Source organism: Cynocephalus volans, chromosome 2 (genome assembly GCF_027409185.1).
Source record: "Cynocephalus volans isolate mCynVol1 chromosome 2, mCynVol1.pri, whole genome shotgun sequence".
Classification (NCBI taxonomy): Eukaryota; Metazoa; Chordata; class Mammalia; order Dermoptera; family Cynocephalidae; genus Cynocephalus; species Cynocephalus volans.
In genome coordinates, this window is record NC_084461.1 from 232,940,001 (window position 1) to 232,951,734 (window position 11,734).

Below are 11,734 nucleotides of genomic sequence, written 5' to 3' on the forward strand. Positions count from 1 at the left end.
AATTTTCACACAAAACATGAGCTCAGATTTTAATGAATCACTTTACAAAAACTTTCATTGAGGCTCCAGATTCTTAAAATAACATAGAAGAAACCTTTACAAATCTAGAACAAACATACTTTTCTAGATTAAATTACTTCAATCTTTTCCTCCACATGCACACTAAAATTTAACCAGAACAGACAATTAACCATTTCTCTAACTTCATACAGAAAAAAAAATACTCCATTTGAAGGAAAAAACCTCAATCTCTCTGGACTAAGCCTAGAAATATTTATATACATTTTGAAATAGCAATGGGAAATCTTTCTTCTTCCCCTTCTGTGAGTTCAGTCCCTCCATTTGCTCTATATCCCTCTCCTCTAAGATATCTTTTACCTATTTTTTTTCTTTTTTATAAGAGCTTTACTGAAGTATAATTGACATACAATAAATTGCACGTATTTAAAATATGCAATTTAGTAAATGTGACCAGAGCACATTTTTATACACCTGTGAAATCTTCAGCACTGTCAAGGCAGCCAACACATCCACCACTGCAGAGCCTTCTCTTCTCTCCTCTGCACAATCCCTGCTGGCCACAGGCAGCCACCAATATGCTTTTGGTCACCATATATTAGTTTTGATTTTCCAGAATTTTAGCTGACTGGAATCGTACAGTATGTACCCCTCTGTGTAGGTTTCTTCCACTCAGCATAATTATTTGGAGATTCATCCATCTTGGTCCATATTATTGTTAGGTGGTATTCCCTTGGATGGATATGTCACTGTTCATTCATCCATACACCTGTTGATGGACATTCCAGTCATCTTCAATTTTTAACTATTACAAATAAAGCTCCTATAAATATTAATGGACAGGTATTTTCATGGTCATAGGTTTCATTTCTCTAGGGTAAATATCTAGAAGTAATACTGTAAATATCTAGAGGGTAAATATACGATACATGCACATTTAACTTTATAAGAAACTTCCCAACTGCCAAACGTTTTTCCAAAGTGGCTGTACTATTTTACGTTTCCACCATCAGGGTTCCATTTCCGTTCTCCCCCCAATTCCTCCATATGCTCACCCACACAGCTTGAAAACAAAACAAAACCAAAACATTCATTTTTTGAAAAAAGAGTTAGCTATTATAACTGCTGTGTCGTAGTATCTCATGTTTTTAATCTCAAGTTCTCTAATGATTAATAATGCTGATAACCTTTTTATATGTTTATTTGCTGTCTGTACATCCTCTTTGGGGATACATTTGTTCAAATCTTTTCCTACATATTTTGAGTTGTTTTCTTCTTATTGCACTTTGAGAGTTCCATATATATTCTGTCCTCACGTCTTTTATCATATCAGGCATATGATTTGCAAATATCTCTATTCTGCTTGGATATTTCACAAGCATTTAAATTATTTTCTTCATCCAAAATTTAATAAGCTGTCTCTAACCCTGCCCTTACTCCTGTGTTTCCTTTCTCAACAAAAATGTCCAGTTTCCCAAAACAGAGTCGTAACAATTGTCCTGGACTACTTTCTCTGCCCTTCTGCTCCTTCCAGCATGTGCTGTCATTCATCCAGTCATGTCTGCTTGACCCTGCTAGCTCCATTCTCTCCACCACCAGCACCGCCATCATCCCTCATCCTAGATGGCAGAGTCATTCTCCTCACTGGCATTCATGTCCACATGCAGCCCCTACAGCAACCAGCATGGCTTTGGCCATGTGCCACTGCTCCGGTCACATCCCTGTCTTCGTGGATGTTCTCGATGACTTAGTATTACTCTGAGCGTGAATTTTCTAAAAAGGAAACATTGTCTTGACCTATAAGACCCACCATCAGCTATCTCCTGACTAGTTCTCCAGACAGCTTCAGAACCCTCAAAAGTATCACCCCTTTTCTTTCCCTCGGGCCCTTGTTTATGCTCTCGCTTCTACCTGCAACAAATGGGAGCATTTTCTATTAGACTATGTCTACTTTCCTCCACTGGGGTGAAATTCTAAGAGGGCACAGATTTTGTCCTGTTCATTACTGGACTCCTAGAACCTGGAAAAGGGCCTGGCATGCAGGCACATTCACCTTTAAAGACAGAAAGGCATGACTTCAGTAAAGCCGTCAACAAGCTCCTACGCAAAATTAGTTTTACCCTTATCTGTTCTCCTATAATACTGTGTGCATCCTTCTATAAAAGCAATGCTTGCATTATTATACTGATTTTCTATTGCTGAAGGAGAAACTTTGTTAGGGTAAGGACAATGGTTTGCTTGATCAATGAGATAAAATCTCTAAAAATCCCTAGCACACTACCTTCATGCACTTCGTTTCCTTTCTTCTTTCCATAATTTCTTTCTTTCTCTCTGTACTCATAATAAACATAATAATTAAATTAATATCATCAAGCAATTAGAAAGTGATAGATATTACACATCAAATAAACAATAACTATTAAATTCACATAAATATATTCCTGTGAACACTGCAAACAGATAAGAGGCTCTAAGTATCTATATAATACACTACAACAAAAGTATATTAAGTTTAAATTTGTCACTTATAGTACATGTGAGCATGTGCAGACACTTTTGTATAAATAGTTAGATACATGTTACATTTCTAACCTATAAATATAATGTTCAAGGTGGGTGTATATTATTTCTATGTATGTATACTTATATATAGACATGCATATGTTACTGCATTTGTATCACAGTTTGTAAAAGCTTTAGGTTAGAATAAGTTGCACCATAAAAATGGGAGATTTTAAAAATAGAAATAGCATCTCTTCACTGAGGGAAAACACACAAGTAGTGATTTCACAGACATGTTGTGACAGGCTGGGGGTTTCCTTGTGCAGTCGAGTAGCTCTTGAGCAGTTGATTTGAGCGTTACATTTCTCAAAGTATAGCCCAAGGGCCAACTACATAAGAGTCCTCCTGTGTGAGTTAAACATTCAGCCTCCAGGATACCACCCCAAACCCACCACATCAGAATATGTGGGGATTGGTCCCACAAATCGGGATCTTGAAGATGCTTGACAGATGATTCTGTTGCATACTGTATTCAGAGACTCATTGAGCTAAGGCAGCCTGCCTTGGGCAAACAGGTTTGTGTTATCGTGAACAGCTGTGAGTGGGAAGTTAGAGATTCTGCGTTGGAGAAGCACAGAAGGCCGGCTACGCAGTGGGTGATGGCTTCATGGAGAACTGGATTCAACAGCGTGTGGGAGATTAAAGAAGAAGGATCATTTTAACAAGGACCTTATGTTCCCTTTCAAGGTTAAGGAAGCAAGACTCTCAGCTGTCTGCTTTTCCATTTCTCACTTCCCTTTCACTCTCCTCCTGTTCTTTGACCTTTCCATCAACATGTTTTTTGTCAGAAATATGCTCTGAATCTTGGCAGAGCTTAGTGCCATCTCTCTTTATTGTCCCCTCTCAGCATCTTGCCACAGCAGATTGAGACTCTGGTTATGTACAGGGGCATAGAGTGGCAGCCACCACTCAGCATCTTGGGAAAAAGCACTTCTGAAATCGGGTGACTACTGCTCTGCAAGCACAGAGAATATCAGAGAGGAGAGACATTTTAGAGATCATTTAGGCTAACACTGTCACTCATTTTAAACTAAGAAAACAGCTTTAGAAAACAGTTGAGGAACTATCTGATCACAAAACAGCTAAGCAGCTAAGCTGGTCTGCTGTCCAGGTCTCATCTCTGCTACGTAATCTTCTTCCAGAGATACATTGTAATACATCATTAAATGAAACCGTTGTCTATTATCTTCTGTAGGCACCACATAAGTAATCTTAATGAATAAGTAAAATATTGAATGATTGATTAATGACTGAAGGATGAATAAACATATTGATGAAAAAACAAAATTAAAAATGGGTTTCAGTATCAGGCGCACATTTTATGACTGATAGAAACCCAAATGAAGTCAATAAATTGCTTTTTAAAATAGGATCATATTATCTGTAACTTAGCCATTGTTTTCTATTTTATAATATGGAACATTACATATGTTTGTATATGACACTTGGGCTCCTAAGACATTTCCCACATGTGATCCCATTTGATCTCTTAAAAATATTGACAGATATTCATAAATCTGTCCATAGGCTAAAAAATAAACTGACATTTTGAGATATTAAGAAATTTGATTTTTCATGCAGCTAGCTATGAACAGAATTAGAACACAAACTCTGTCCTTTTCTATTGACAATGAAGGTGATTCACATACAGAAGTCTTTCTCAGAGCATTTCTTAAAAGACACCATCGCATTCTTTGAATATTATTTAAGCCAAATATGTAAAAAGGCTTCCTATTTTATATGCAAATAAATTAAAATAGCTACATTATTTTTTTAAGTGCCACCATAGCTGGATCTAAAATTTAAGAAGAGTAAAAATGGAGAAGGAAAGAAACAGTGCTGTTAAAGACTGGAATACGTGATGAGCACGGTGGTGTTCCCTACTATCAGCCGTCTGGCTCCACCACCAGCTTGTGTGTATCTCCCCCTGTTTCAAATAGAACTCTTAATTCTAGCCACACTAGAGTACTCAGAGTCCATCAGGAAATCATAGTAGATGCTGCCTTCTGTGTACGTATTGAATTTTTTATTTTGTAATATTAAATATTATTTTTTACTAATGTATTTCACATAGAACACAAACAAATGTGTTTTATGCATGTATGTTGTATGCATTTGTAAATGACACTTCAGAGTTGAATATAAATTTTGACATGTATTATTTATATATATATATATATATATATATACACACACACACACACACACATATATATATTTGGCTTAAAATGACATCTTCTTGAAAAACATTATTTTCAGTGGTGGTTATTCTGTAATTAACCAATTCCCAATTGTTACAGTTTCAGATGATTTCCATTATATCACTTTTATGAATAAGGGTATATTGAAGATATTTGTACATGAATAATGTATCTGCATTTGTAAATATTTTTCATAGGATATAGTTCTAAAAGTGGAAATACTGAGCATGTTAACTCCCTGTCCTTTTATATCAGGACATACGTATAAGTATGTGTGCATTGACCAGGCATTCTCTTTCAATGGGCTAGCTGAAGTACAATGGTTATAATAATATTTATATATATGTAAATATATATCATACATGTAATTTATTTTAAACCAAAAGGAAAGATGGATCTTGGAAAATGACAACAGATTACTGTAATCTTAATCAATTGAGAGAACTGTTGTAGCCACTGTTCCAGGTATAAAATATTTATTGGAATAAACCACTATGACTCGAGCACCCAAAATGCAGCAATTGCTCCAGCTGATGATTTTCTTTCCCCTACCCCAATAAACATACAAAAAACCAGAATTCACTTCCACTCACCTGGCAGAGTTAGCAGGACTTCGTCAAGACTGCCACATCTTGCCACAAGACAGTGTCAATTCCTTGGCTAGGCACCACTGTTTAGGTTGACAGCTGTTCACATTTCAACCAGGTCTCAATCAGGTGAATATCTTTATCCACCATATTAATCAGCATAAAGCAAGGATTTGCAGAATAGAAAGTAACAGGTTCTGCAGATGTTTTGGTAAGATGCATATTGCTAGGACATAAGAAAGGGTTTTATAAAAATGAAAAGGACTTTTCACCTCAATGAAATTTCAATTGGTCCAGTTGTCAGTGTATGTTCAGATATCCCTACGTAATGAAGGAAAAGTTGCTCCTTCTTGTACTTCCTTCTATTGAGAAAGAAAAAGAATATCCAATGGTCTCTTTGGATCTCAGAAGCAGCATGCAACAGACTTGGGTTACTTCTCCAACATGTTGGGCAAACTACCTCAAAGACTTTCATCTTTGATTTGGTGTATTATTTCTCTACAGCAGTATAACTCCAATCTCTGCCTCCATGCTCACATTGCCTCTTCTTCTCTGTCTGTGTTAAATTTCCTTTTGCCTCTCTTTCAAAAGGATACTTGTGATTGCATTTAGGACACACCAAAATAATCCAGGATAATCTCCTTAACTCAAAGCCTTGACTTAATCACATCTGAAAAGACTCTTTTCCTCCATACAAGGTACCATTCCCTGATTCCAGGTATTAGAACCTGATATTACTGGAAACCATAGTTCAACCCACTACAAGCCTCAATGTGTGCAACACTTAGAGAGGTCGAGAAAGTTATCTAGTGACTAGATAATTTTATTGTAATTATTCCATCATTGGAATAGACATTAATTCCCATTTTAGGTTGTCTTCTTTTTATTCCATGCTTATTCTTGAATCCCTATCGTTGACTTACAGAGTTGATGTCTTTGTCTTTTGAACTAAAATATAAAAAAAGCCTAGGAAAAATCTTCATGACCTTGAATATGTCAACGACTTCTTGGATATGATACCAAAAGCAAAGTCAACAAAAATAAAAAGACAAGTTGAAGCTTATATAAATTTTAAAAATTTGTGCATCAAAAGACACTCTCAAGAGAGTAAAAAGACAACACACAGAGTGGGAGAAAATATTTGCAAATCATGTATCTCATAAAGGATTGGTATCCAGAATATTTCAAGAACTCCTAAAACTCAACAACAATAAAACAACCTGATTCACAAATGGGCAAAGGAGTGGTACTGTAGTTTGGATATGATTTGTCCCCACCCAAACTTATGTTGTGGCTTAGTCCCCAATGTGATGGTGTTAAAAGGTGGTAGGACCTGTAAGAGGGATTTGGGTCATGAGGGATCTGCTGTCATAAATTGATTAAGACAGTCTCCTGGAAGTATGTGAGTTCTTGGACAGGACAGGATTAGTTACCATTTAGAGGTGGTTGCTATAAAGCAAGGCTGTCCCTCATGTTTTGTTTCCTTTGCACACACCTGCTGGCCACTCTTGCACACACTGCCATCATGCAATGCCATCTGCCATGTTAAGATGCAGCATAAAGCCCTCTCCCAGTGCAGCCACCTGATCATGAACTTCCCAGCCTTCACAACTGTAAGCCAAATAATCCTCTTTTCTTTATAAATTATCCAATCTTAAGTATTGTTATAGCAACAGAAAATAGACAAAGACAATTTGAATAGACACTTCTCCAAAGAATAAATAAAAATAGCCAATAAGCAAATGAGAAGATATTTGACATCACTAATCATTAGGGAAATGCAAATCAAAACTACAATGAGATATCATCTCACACCCATTAGTATAACTATTCTAAAAAAAAAAAACAACTCCAAAACAGAAGGTAACAAGTTGGTGAGGATGCAGAGAAATTAGAACTATTGTACACTGTTGATAAGATGTAAAATGGTACATTTGTTATGGAAAACAGTAGCAGTTCATCAAAAAATTAAAAATAAAATTATAGTATGATTAAGCAAATTCCACTCCTGGGTATATACCCAAAATAATTGAAAGCAAGATTTCAACCCAAGTGGCTATCAACAGATGAATGGATAAGCAAAATGTGATATATACATACAATGAAATATTATTCAGCCTTATAAAGGATGAAAATTCTGACACATGCCACAGCATGAACAAACCTTGAGGACATTATGCTAAGTGAAGTAAGCCAGTCACAAAAAGACAAATATTGTATGATTCTACTTATATGAAGTACTTAGAGTAGTCAAAAATCTTAGAGACAGAAAGTACAAAGGTGGTTTCCAGAGTAGGGAGGTGGAGGGAATGCGGAGTTTTCGTTTAACGGATGTAGAGTTTTGGTTTTGCCAGATGAAAAGAGTTTTGTAGGTGGATAGTGATGGTGGTTAACAACGATATGAATGAAACTAAGACCACTGAACTGTACACTTAAAAATGGTTGGGAAAGTAAATTTTATGTTATGTGTATTTTATAACAACAGAGAAAGTCAGAAAGAACAGGCAGTGGGATAGATTTAGCTTGTGAGTCATAGTTTGCTGACTGCTAGTCTAGACAAATAAATCGAATCCTGATATTTAGGGTTTGCCAATTTCATTGGTGCAAATGCTCCCACCAAGGCTTATATCAAGCTACCAAGGCGATATCACTGCACACAGAGTTGCCGAGATTCACCGTAGCAGCTCATTACAGTGTTCCCACCACTCAGAAATGGAAAATACATCAAGAGCACAGATAAAATAGTAAAAGGTAGTCAAATACTTAGGAAATTATGACTATCTTGACTATTTATTAATTTTGTAGTTAATATAATTTATTTAACTGTATATTTATATGATTTAATTTTCAATGATCGTTGTGTATAACAACCAGTTCACAAAATTTTTGAAAATTTGACAATAGCTCTCATGACGCAGTGCAGCTGGCTCCAGCACAGCTCTGGTTGCTTTTCCCCTTCATAGCATCATGTAAAAGACCCAGGCATAGAAATTGTCAGAAAACAGGCAAGGAGATCTAGAAGTCTTTCATCCAACCATGTCAATGAGATGTCCTGTCCCAGATTGGCGATTAGGTTCTCTTTATGGCCAGAGGGGTGTTGAGATCTTACCCCAGCTCCTCAGGTATCAGTCCTTAGTGTCCCGTCTCCCCAGGACCTGTATCCATCTTCAACAGAGTTGTTCATGATCCTGGCCCTTTATGAAATCCACCCTCTCAAACATCTTTTTTATTTTTTAAATCTGGAGCTTCCCTCCCTCTCCCAGGTGGGAACACCTCTGCCTCCAGCAGCATCACCTGGAGAGACCTCTTCTCTTAGGCTAAACTTGCAAGTGAAAGTTTGGGGGAATTAGCTTCCAGGTGCCTGGCCAACCAATGTGTGAAGCCCCTTCTGCCACACACACACCTTCCAGTCCATGCCCAGTCAGAGTAGAAAGAGGAAGGGGAAAATAATACCTCTCATTCTTTTGAGATTCCTTCTGTAGTGAGAATAATATAGGAATTAATCATTTAAAGGATTAACTAGCTACCTGTTGCTACTGTTTAGAGCAATGCTTTGTTTTTGAACCAAGCTCTCAATAAATGTTAGCTATCATTGTTAGTAAATAGAAGACACTAGCTATGTACATTTTAAAATAAGTTTTACACAGGAATTTTTTTAAATTGGGGTCAAAATAAAGAAACATTAGCTCAAGCCATATATTTAATTTAGATTTCCAAAAATCCTTAACAAAATTAAGTAAATTAGGCCAAAGTATGTATCAATGATGATGGTGACACTAGTGCATAAGGAGTTTAAGAAAATCAGTAAAGCAGTAGGAAAGAAGACAAATAATATAAAGTAAGAAGTGAACAAAAGATATTTAAAGCATCTATACAAACAGCAATAAAATGACAGGAATAAAACAATACCTGTCAATAACAACCCTAAATGTAAATGGATTAAACTCCGTATTCAAAAGACATAGACTGACTGATCGGACTAAAATGCTAGACTCAACTATAGGCTGTCTTCAAGAGACCCACCTCACCTCTAAAGACACACACAGACTAAAAGTGAAAGGACAGAAAAAGATATACCATGCGAATGGAAGCCAAAAATGAGCAAGAGTAGCTATTCTTATATGAGATAAAATAAACTTTAAACCAAAAACCATAAAAACAGACAAGGAAGGCCACTGTAAAATGATAAAGAGATCAATTCAGCAAGAAAGCATAGCAATCATAAATATGTATGCACCCAACATCTGGGCACCCAGATATATAAAGCAAACACTCCTAAACCTAAAGAAAGAGACAGACCCCAATACAATAACAGTGAGTGACCTGAACACCCCCTTTCAGCATTAGACAGATCTTCCAGGCAACAAATTAACAAAGAAACACACAATTTAAACTACAACTTAGACCAACTGGACCCAGCAGATATCTGCAGAATATTTCATGCAACAACTACAGAATATACATTCTTCTCATCAGCACATGGAACATTCTCCAGGACAGACCACATGTTAGGTCACAAATCAAGCCTCATTAAATTATAAGAAATTGAAATCTTTTCAAGTATCCTTTCAGACCAAAATTGATTAAAACTCTACAAACTCTACAAATACATGGAAACTGAACAACAGTCCCCTGAAGGACATATGGGTCCAAGAAGAAATTAAAGAGGAAATCAAAAAGTTTCTTGAAACTAATGAAAATAAAGACACATCACACCATAAACTGTGGGATATAGCAAAAGCAGTACAAAGAGGGAAGCTTATTGCAATAAATGCTTACATCAAAAGAATAGAAAGACTTCAAATTAATGACTTAATGCTGCACCTCAAAGAACAAGAAAAAAAACACAATTCAATTCTAAAAGTAGTACACAGAAAGAAATAATTAAGATCAAAGCAGAACTCAATGAAACAGAGACCCAAAATCATTATGAAAGATTAATAAAACAAAAGGTTGGTTTTTTGAAAAGACACATAAAATAAACAATAGACAAACCATTAGTTTGGTTAACAAAAAAAAGAGAAGAAGAAGAAGAAAAGACCCAAATAATGAAAATTAGAAATGATAAGGGACACAACTGATACCACAGAAATATGAAGAATCATTAGAGATCACTGAAAACAACTATACACCAACACATTTGAAAACCTGGAGAAAATGAATATAGTTTTGGACACATACAAACTACCAAGACTGAACCAAGAAGAAACAGAAAACCTGAACAAACCAATAACAAGCAATGTGATTGAAGCAGTAATCTGCAATCTTCCAACAAAGAAAAGTCCAGGTGGGATGGCTTTACTGCTGAATTCTATCAAATCTTTAAAAATGAATTAATAACAATTCTCTTCAACTCTTTCAAAAAATTGAAACAGAGGCCACTCTCTCAAACTCATTCTGAGGTCAGCATCACCCTGATAGCAAAACTAGACAAAGATACACACACACACACAAAAGAAAATTACAGGCCAATATTCTTGATGAAAATAGATGCAAAAACCCTCAACAAATTATTAACAATCAGAATACAGCAACACATCAAAAAAATTATAGGCTACGATCAAGTGGGATTCATCCCAGCAATACAAGTATGGTTAAACATAAAAAGTCAATAAATGTGATACACCACATCAACAAAACCAAGGATAGAACACATATGATTACCTCAATAGATACAGAAAAACCATTTGACAAAAACCAATATCCCTTCATGATAAAGACTCTCAGCAAATTAGGTATGGAAGGAAAGTATTGCAGCACAATAAAAGCCATATACAAAGAATCAATCACCAATATCATCCTGAATGGGGAAAAGCTGAAAGGCTTTCCTTTAAGAACAGGAACAAGACAAGGACACTCACTCTTACCACTTCTATTTAACCTAGTATGGGAAGTACCAGCCAGAGCAATCAGGCAAGAGAAAGAAACAAAGGGCATCCAGATTGGAAAGGATGAGGTCAAATGGTCCTTGTTTTCTGTTGACATGATCTTATACATAGAAAAACCTATAGACTCCACCAAAAAACCCTTAGAGCTGATTAACAATTTCAGCAGTGTTGCAGGATACAGAACCAACACCCAAAAATCCGTAGCATTTTTATACTCCAATAACAAACTAGCAGAAAAAGAAATCAAGAAAGCAAGCCCACTTACAATAGTCATCAAAAAAATATATACCTTGAAATCAATTTAACCAAGGAAGAGAAAGATCTCTACAATGAGAACAACTAAAAAACACTACTGAAAGAAATTAAAGAGAACACAAAAAGGTGGAAAGACATTCCATACTTTTGGATTAGAAGAATTAACATTGTGGAAATGTCCATACTACCCAAAGTGATCTACAGATTCAATGCAATCCCCATC

At 36.0% G+C, this 11,734-nt stretch overlaps 1 pseudogene; it reads right to left on the minus strand.

Moving 5' to 3' along the window:
• The window catches only part of LOC134370847 (thyroid transcription factor 1-associated protein 26-like), a 36,746-nt pseudogene extending 35,120 nt beyond the window's left edge, over positions 1-1,626 (minus strand).
• Positions 1,627-11,734: the final 10,108 nt, after the last annotated feature.